Here is a 7,573-nt window from a genome sequence, read left to right as displayed (position 1 = left end):
TCTTTTGAATGAGCATATTAATCTGGTTAATATTTATGGTCCTAATGATGATAATCCCAAATTCTTTGAGAATGTATTTCTATTGATAGCCTCCATTCCTGTTAAAGTCATAATGGCAGGGGACTTTAATTGCACTCTTGATCCTCATCTAGATAGCTCCTCTGGTTTAGACACTTCCCACTCGCAGAGTAGAAAGAAATTACAGCATTTCATTAAGGACTTAAATCTATGTGAACGTTGGAGGACTCAGAACCCGAGTAAAAGGGATTATTCATGTTACTCGTCAACATTTAAATAATATTCTCATGTAGACTACTTTTTAGTTTCCTGCTCATTGCTTCCCAATGTAGCAGGAAGTGGATATGATACTATTGTTTTGAATGACCATTCCCTTGTGTGATTATTCTATAGGGATACAAAACTAGTAAAAGGATCCTCTAGAAGGCGTTTGCATCCCAGATGGTTACAGGACCCAGACTTCTTACATTACGTTGGAGTGCATATAGATGTTTATTTGACATTGAACACTGACCAAACGTCAGCGAGTACCAGATGGGAGGCTTTCAAAGCACATATTTGGGGGCAAATTATACGTTTTACCAGTTTCAAATAAAATAAAATCAGAAAATGAGAGACGGAGAGCAAAATGAGAGAATTGGAGAGGGAAGCTTTTTTGGATAACTCAGTAGAAGTAAACAAGGAATGATTTGGTCTTAAAGCTCAGTATGAAGAACTTCCCACCTCAAAGGCTGCAAACAGCTTAACTAGGCAGAAACAGTCCTTCTATGATCAAGGTGAAAAACCTGGTAAATTGCTGGCCTGGCACATTAAGAAGTAAAATTCAGCCTTTAATGCAATTCATAATTTACAAGGACAATTATCAATGGATCCTGTAGAAATAAACCAAAATTGGATCTGGAAAAGGAATTGGATGGTGTTGAAATATTTGATGCTATTTTCAATATGAAGGGAGGTAAAGCAGAAGGTCCAGATGGGCTCCCAATAGATATTTAAGGACAAACTTCTAGGTCCACTTGTGGATATGTACAGTGCATTAGGAAAGTATTCAGACCCCTTGACATTTTCCACAATTTGTTACGTTACAGCCTTATTCTGAAATTGATTAAATAAAAAAAATCCTCATCAATCTACACACAATACCTCATAATGACAAAGTGAAAACAGGTTCTTAGACATTTTTGAAAATGTATTAAAAATAAAAACAGCAGAAATACCTTGTTTACATAAGTATTCAGACCCTTTGCTATGAGACTCGAAATTGAGCTCAGGTGGATCCTGTTTCCATTGATCATCCTTGAGATGTTTCTAAAACTTAATTGGAGTCCAACTGTGGTAAATTCAATTGATTGGAGATGATTTGGAAAGTCACACAACTGTCTATATAGGTGACCAAGAACATGATGGTCACTCTGACAGAGCTCCAGAGTTCTTCTATGGAAATAGGATAAAGTAATCCTTCTACCCCCCCCACCCCACAGCGGAGTCACTCACCACCTTCCGGAGACATTTGAAACCCCACCTCTTTAAGGAATACCTGGGATAGGATAAAGTAATCCTTCTACCCCCCTCCCCACCCCCAACACACAGCGGAGTCGCTCACCACCTTCCGGAGACATTTGAAACCCCACCTCTTTAAGGAATACCTGGGATAGGATAAAGTAATCCTTCTACCCCCCCCACCCCACAGCGGAGTCACTCACCACCTTCCAGAGACATTTGAAACCCCACCTCTTTAAGGAATACCTGGGATAGGGATAAAGTAATCCTTCTACCCCCTCCCCCACCCACCCCACAGCGGAGTCACTCACCACCTTCCGGAGACATTTGAAACCCCACCTCTTTAAGGAATACCTGGGATAGGACAAAGTAATCCTTCTAACCCCCCAATTTGTAAAGTGGTTATCCCACTGGCTATAGGGTAAACGCACCAATTTGTGAGTCGCTCTGGCTAAGAGTGTCTGCTAAATGACGTTAATGTGCCCTTGAGCAAGGCACTTAACCCCAATTGCTCCTGTAAGTCGCTCTGGATAAGAGCGTCTGCTAAATGACTAAAATGTAAAATGTAAATGTATGGAAATGTGAGAACCTTCCAGAAGGACAACCATCTCTTCAGCACTCCACCAATCAGGCCTTTATGGTAGAGTGGCCAGACGGAAGCCACTCCTCAGCAAAAGGCACATGACAGCCCGCTTGGAGTTTGCCAAAAGGCACCTAAAAGGACTCGGACCATGAGAAACAAGATTCTCTGGTCTGATGAAACCAAGATTGAACTTCTTGGCCTGAATGACAAGCATCACGTCTGGAGGAAAACCTGGCACCATCCTTATGGTGAAGCATGGTGGTGGAAGCATATTGCTGCGGGGATGTTGTTCAGCAGCAGGGACTGGGAGCCTAGTCAGGATAGAGGGAAAGATGATTGGAGCAAAGTACAGAGAGATCCTTGATGAAAACCTGCTCCAGTGCGTTCAGGACCTCAAGACCGGGCGAATGTTCACCTTCCAACAGGACAACGACCCTAAGCACACAGCCAAGACAACGCAGGAGTGGCTTCGGGACAAGTCTCTGAATGTCCTTGAGTGGCCCAGCCAGAGCCGGGACTTAAACCCAATCGAACATCTCTGGAGACCTGAAAATAGCTGTGCAGCAACGCACCCCATCCAACCTGACAGAGCTTGAGGATCTGCAGAGAGGAATGGGAGAAACTCCCCAAATACAGGTGTGCCAAGGTTATAGCGTCATACACATTAAGACTTTGGCTGTAATCACTGCCAAAGGTGCTTAAACAAAGTACTGAGTAAAGGGTCTGAATACTTATGGAAATGTGATTGTTCAGTTGTTGTTTTTGCAACAACTGATAAAAACCAGTAGTTTTTGCTTCATCATTATGGGGTATTGTGTGTAGATTGATGAGGGAAAAAAACCATTTAATCAATTTTACAATAAGGCTGTAAAGTAACAAAATGTCGAAAAAGTCAAGGGGTCTGAATACTTTCCGAATGCACTGTATATATACAGGTGTGTGCCTTTCCAAATCATGTCCAACAAACTTAGTTAGATAGAACCTGCTCTTACCGTGACAAACAGATTTCCCAATCTTCTCCTCCTCTTCTTCATCTTTAATGTTGACATTCAGCTCCAGTGTTTGACTGCAGTCTTCCAGCTTCACTGGTGCCATCTTTGGATCCTGCAGTAAACTGGGCTCCACTGTCACAATCAGGACCCAGTGACTGTAGGTTTGGACTCAGTGTGGAAGGAGAGAGGCAGGCTGGGTTTTGTCCTCACTGTTGATGTTACCGGCCTCAGACTTACCTGAATCGCCAGTAGTAATAAAGAGAAACGGACACAAAAGTTATTGTCTTGACAGTTCTGGCACTTTCTTTATTCTCTAAAAATATTTTCACTTTTTTCTTGTTCAATTATCTAATTCCGTGCTTGTCTTGGACTGAAATAGGTGCTTGTTATGATGAGTTTCTCGGGTGTTCAAAGAAGCAAGGATGCAAGGCTATACTGAGACACTTTGTAGAAAGTTAATACAATGATTTAATGATCGGTACGGGGTTCGTGACAGCAATGACCAGAGCTTTGCCCTTGATGCTACGAACTAACTAACAAAGAAGACACTCTACCTTATATAGCCTTCATTACCCTTCTGCTGGCATACATCTGGCAAGTCTCCATGGGAACTCCCTGTCTTTGATGTTCATCACTTTTTACCCCAAGTCAGTATCCTGCCCATCACTCATGCTATTCTAAACATCTCTAATCTACCTTGACATAAGGAATGTAGACTTTATGGCCCCAAACCACTCATCTCTTAACTCTTTCCCTGTCCTCACAATCCTATGACATGACATCATTACAGTGCCAATACTCATTTTGGGTGCCGGTACTGTTTATATTAAGGAGCAGGAGCTCCACAATACTTTTGAGCTAATACCTAACCTATAGTAGATAAATGCATAAATGACTCAAACCATTTAGTACAAGGTTACAGTTTGTTTTAGACAGCACTATGTGCTAATTTCCTGAATAACCTTGCCTTCACTGTATTACTTCAATCACAAACCAATTGTATTTCCTGTTCACACTATAGTAACATTTATTGATAAAGACAGAAACTACTGAATGTGTCTGAATATTAGTACACATGTAGAAAACTGATAATCATTACATTCAGCTTCAAAACAGTAGTGCGACCGTGAAATTGTCTCTGATGCACCCGCACTGTCCTCACTGAAGTCCGTTGACGCTGACCGAGAGGACGCCGCCATTTTCCCAGCTTGGGAATTTTACACAAAACCAATAACATGCAAAACGAACTCAAAATCTCAAATAAATTGATTATTTATTAAACTAACATGATAAAATAATGTACATTCACTCAGACAAACCCAACATCTCTAGCTATGTGACTTGTAAAATAGTTTTTATCACGTTCTTTCCCTCACTCGGTTTGACACAAAAATAACACATCAAACCTTTAACAAACGTGATAATACCTTAACGGATTTGTTACCTAGCATGGTATGTTCTTTCGACATTAGAAAGTTTAAACGTGCTATGACATACCTCTAGTAATAAATAGAAACGGACACAAAGGTTATCTTCTTGACTGCACAGTTCTGGCGCTTTCTTTATTGTGAAGAATGGTGCCCGCCTGCCCGGAACTTCCTGTTCCCCCACTACTAACGGTCCGTGCATTCCGAGATCAGATTACAACATTTCATTAAATTACTAAAAAAGTGTAAACTGTAGCAATGTATTTCCTTTATAATTTATTAGCCTAAGCATGACCTACATCCAAATAATTTCTCTAGGGTTGGAACCGGTTCAGGGAACAGAACTGAAAAATAACGTTAAAAAGAACCGGAAACTAAAGTGTTCTATACTTTTCAGGAACAGCAGTTATTTTAAAAGCATTTAATCCAGGTAATAACCTTATTTTACTTTCCGGGTATTTTTCTCCAGTCCCACAAAACCGCAACAAAGCTCACTCTAGAAACGTATTCCAGTTTCTGCCTGCCAGCTGGAATGGAAATCTTTGCCAGTGGGTGTGCGTGTGGAAACTACCTGCTCCTGCCCTCTGAAGCATAGGTTACTGTATCCTACTGACAACGTTACAAGCATAATTCAGAAATTAGGGAGATATGTTTAATTTGAGAAGAATGGATGAACTTTTTTCAATGCTAGTTAAGGATACTATAGTCACCACGTTTCACATTGGATTTGTAGTATATGATGAATGGTGGTCGTCATTGCTGATGAACAAAAGGAGTCTGCTCATACTGAACATTGATCATAAGGTTTATTCAGACCACAAGCTTCAGCATGAGTAACAGACTTGCAGGGTCTGAGAGCAGTGTCCTCCAATTCTAATGGCTGCTCTGGGGGTTTATTGTCTAAAACCCTTCTTATATAGACAATACCAAAATAAGGGTTACCCCTCTTCTGGCCAATCACCAGTCCCAACGTTCACTACAACCCACCTCCTGTCTGTGATATGTGGTATTACACCTAAAACATTCCCTCTTGATACTACCATAAACAACATTCTATTTCTTCATGAAAAACATTTAACAAAGGCATAATCTTCAGATACTATAGATTTATTAACGACATAAAGGTACGACCTGTTTTTAATTCTAGTGCTACACTGCACTGCACAAACAAGGTTGTTAGCTAGCTAGCTAACATCTGCTCTGGTCCAACGTTAAACCAACTCTGATGTTCAAAGACATTCAAAGTTCCTCCATAGAAGCCGCTCATCCGTAGGTATAATTCTGTGGGCCTAATTCAGATAATGCAGGTCATAACACGATGCCCAGCTCTTCAATGCAAACTTTCTCTATCCTCTAACGAGCTCTCCACACCCGCAAAATGTCGCACCTTACACTGTGATTGGCAGCACAGTGTGCTCTGAATGATTTTCTTATACAGATACTCTGTGGTGTACTAGTGTATTTATTCTCCCACTTGGATGTCACTTCCACAAGCTTTAAATTGAGGGCCAGGTTGTCAGGATGGGTAATGTACTGTACACATTAATTACAAGTACTCCGAAAGATACACTTCATTTTAACTAGTTAAATCCTGTGTAACAACTAGTAATTACATTGTACTTGGCTAACATTACATGTACTATATGCTTTGAAATAGTGTCTTATTCTTCATCTGGGATTTGGATTTGTAAAATGTATTATAAAATGTATTTAATATATGTCTGATCAGGCTCAGGTAGCATCGGGTTTGTATTTTCATGCTGATCAAAGCTCTAATCAAATCCAGACATTTATAAGTGTTATAATGCTTTTGAATGACACTTCCGGTTTTACGCGGAAAATACCGGGTTACCCGGTAGAAGAGTGATTTATTCTCGGGATGGAACATTTGTAAAACACCGGGAAATATTAAACCCTGATGCGCATACCAGTTGATTCACAAGACACCAACTAAGTAACTTACATATACAGTATCTTCATTAGGCCTAATGGCATTTCATGTCCATGATAGGAAGTTTGTTGTAGTGACTCAGTAAGGCTAATTGTAAAAGTAACCCTCTAAAGTGCCATGTTTGTACAGTTTATTATGTGGAGGAAACATTTAGGCAGCCAGGACCATACGCCAGGACCGCTCCGTAGGCCGCACTGTAGGCCGCACTGTAGGCCTAGCTCTTACTGCAGTCCAGTGCCATGGACATCTTTGAAGTTTGGCCTCTAGTAATTTAGGACGGCAACTTTATGAAGGCCTCTTCACCGTGGTCTTATAGTACAAGGCTCTACAGACATGTAAAATAAAAACAGGCTATTTTTATTGTTCATATTATTTGCGTTGATGATGTATTGAAGTCAAGTGGTTCAACATTCAAATGCGACGGTCAGTGGAACACTTGCGCCACCAAGTGGACAATTGCTCAGGTTCCCTTGTGGCATCAACGCTACCAGAGATATTTGATATAAAATCAAATGTTATGTCAATATTATTCTCTAAATTGATTCACCCACCCGTATTTCATATATTATTATTCAGATTTAGCTGTTAATCTGGATTTAATTTATAAACGCTTTCTGTCATTTCCGATTGGAGGGCAGATGACCACGTGACTTACGAACCTACAAATGTGTTACTTTGTAACAGTCAAAAGTGGTTATTCCCAACGTTGATCAACTCCCAATCTATGCCAAGATTTTTTTAAAGCATTATCTTTAAAGCATTATCACTGTACAATTTACACCCTGTATCCTGTGCTTGTGACGAATAAACATTGATTTAATTAGATGATTAACGCACCATTCACATCAGCTATCATAGTCAATATAACAGTGACTGACTTCACCATCACTTTCTAGCCATCATTGACATTGAGATGAAGATGGTCAAATGTGAAAATATAAAATACATCGTGATCGTAATAGAATTTAACAAAGCAATTCTGTTGTCTTTGCCTGCTTTATCTTTACAATGACAGGGGGTGCACCGTTCCTGGAGGTACTGCAATACCAGGTCGATGCGTGGAGTGGACGGAGCAAGCCCCTATTCCATCTCCCTGTTTAAA

The 7,573-nt window shown here is 40.4% G+C and overlaps 1 pseudogene; it reads right to left on the bottom strand.

Annotated features, from left to right (window-relative positions):
* Window positions 1-7,484: 7,484 nt before the first annotated feature.
* LOC123490972 lies at window positions 7,485-7,573 on the bottom strand (annotated as a pseudogene; the record flags this gene model as incomplete).

Source organism: Coregonus clupeaformis, unplaced genomic scaffold, assembly GCF_020615455.1.
Source record: "Coregonus clupeaformis isolate EN_2021a unplaced genomic scaffold, ASM2061545v1 scaf6107, whole genome shotgun sequence".
In the NCBI taxonomy this organism is placed as follows: Eukaryota; Metazoa; Chordata; class Actinopteri; order Salmoniformes; family Salmonidae; genus Coregonus; species Coregonus clupeaformis.
Note: the sequence above shows the minus strand (reverse complement) of the source record. Positions and strands in the feature narration are given on the sequence as shown.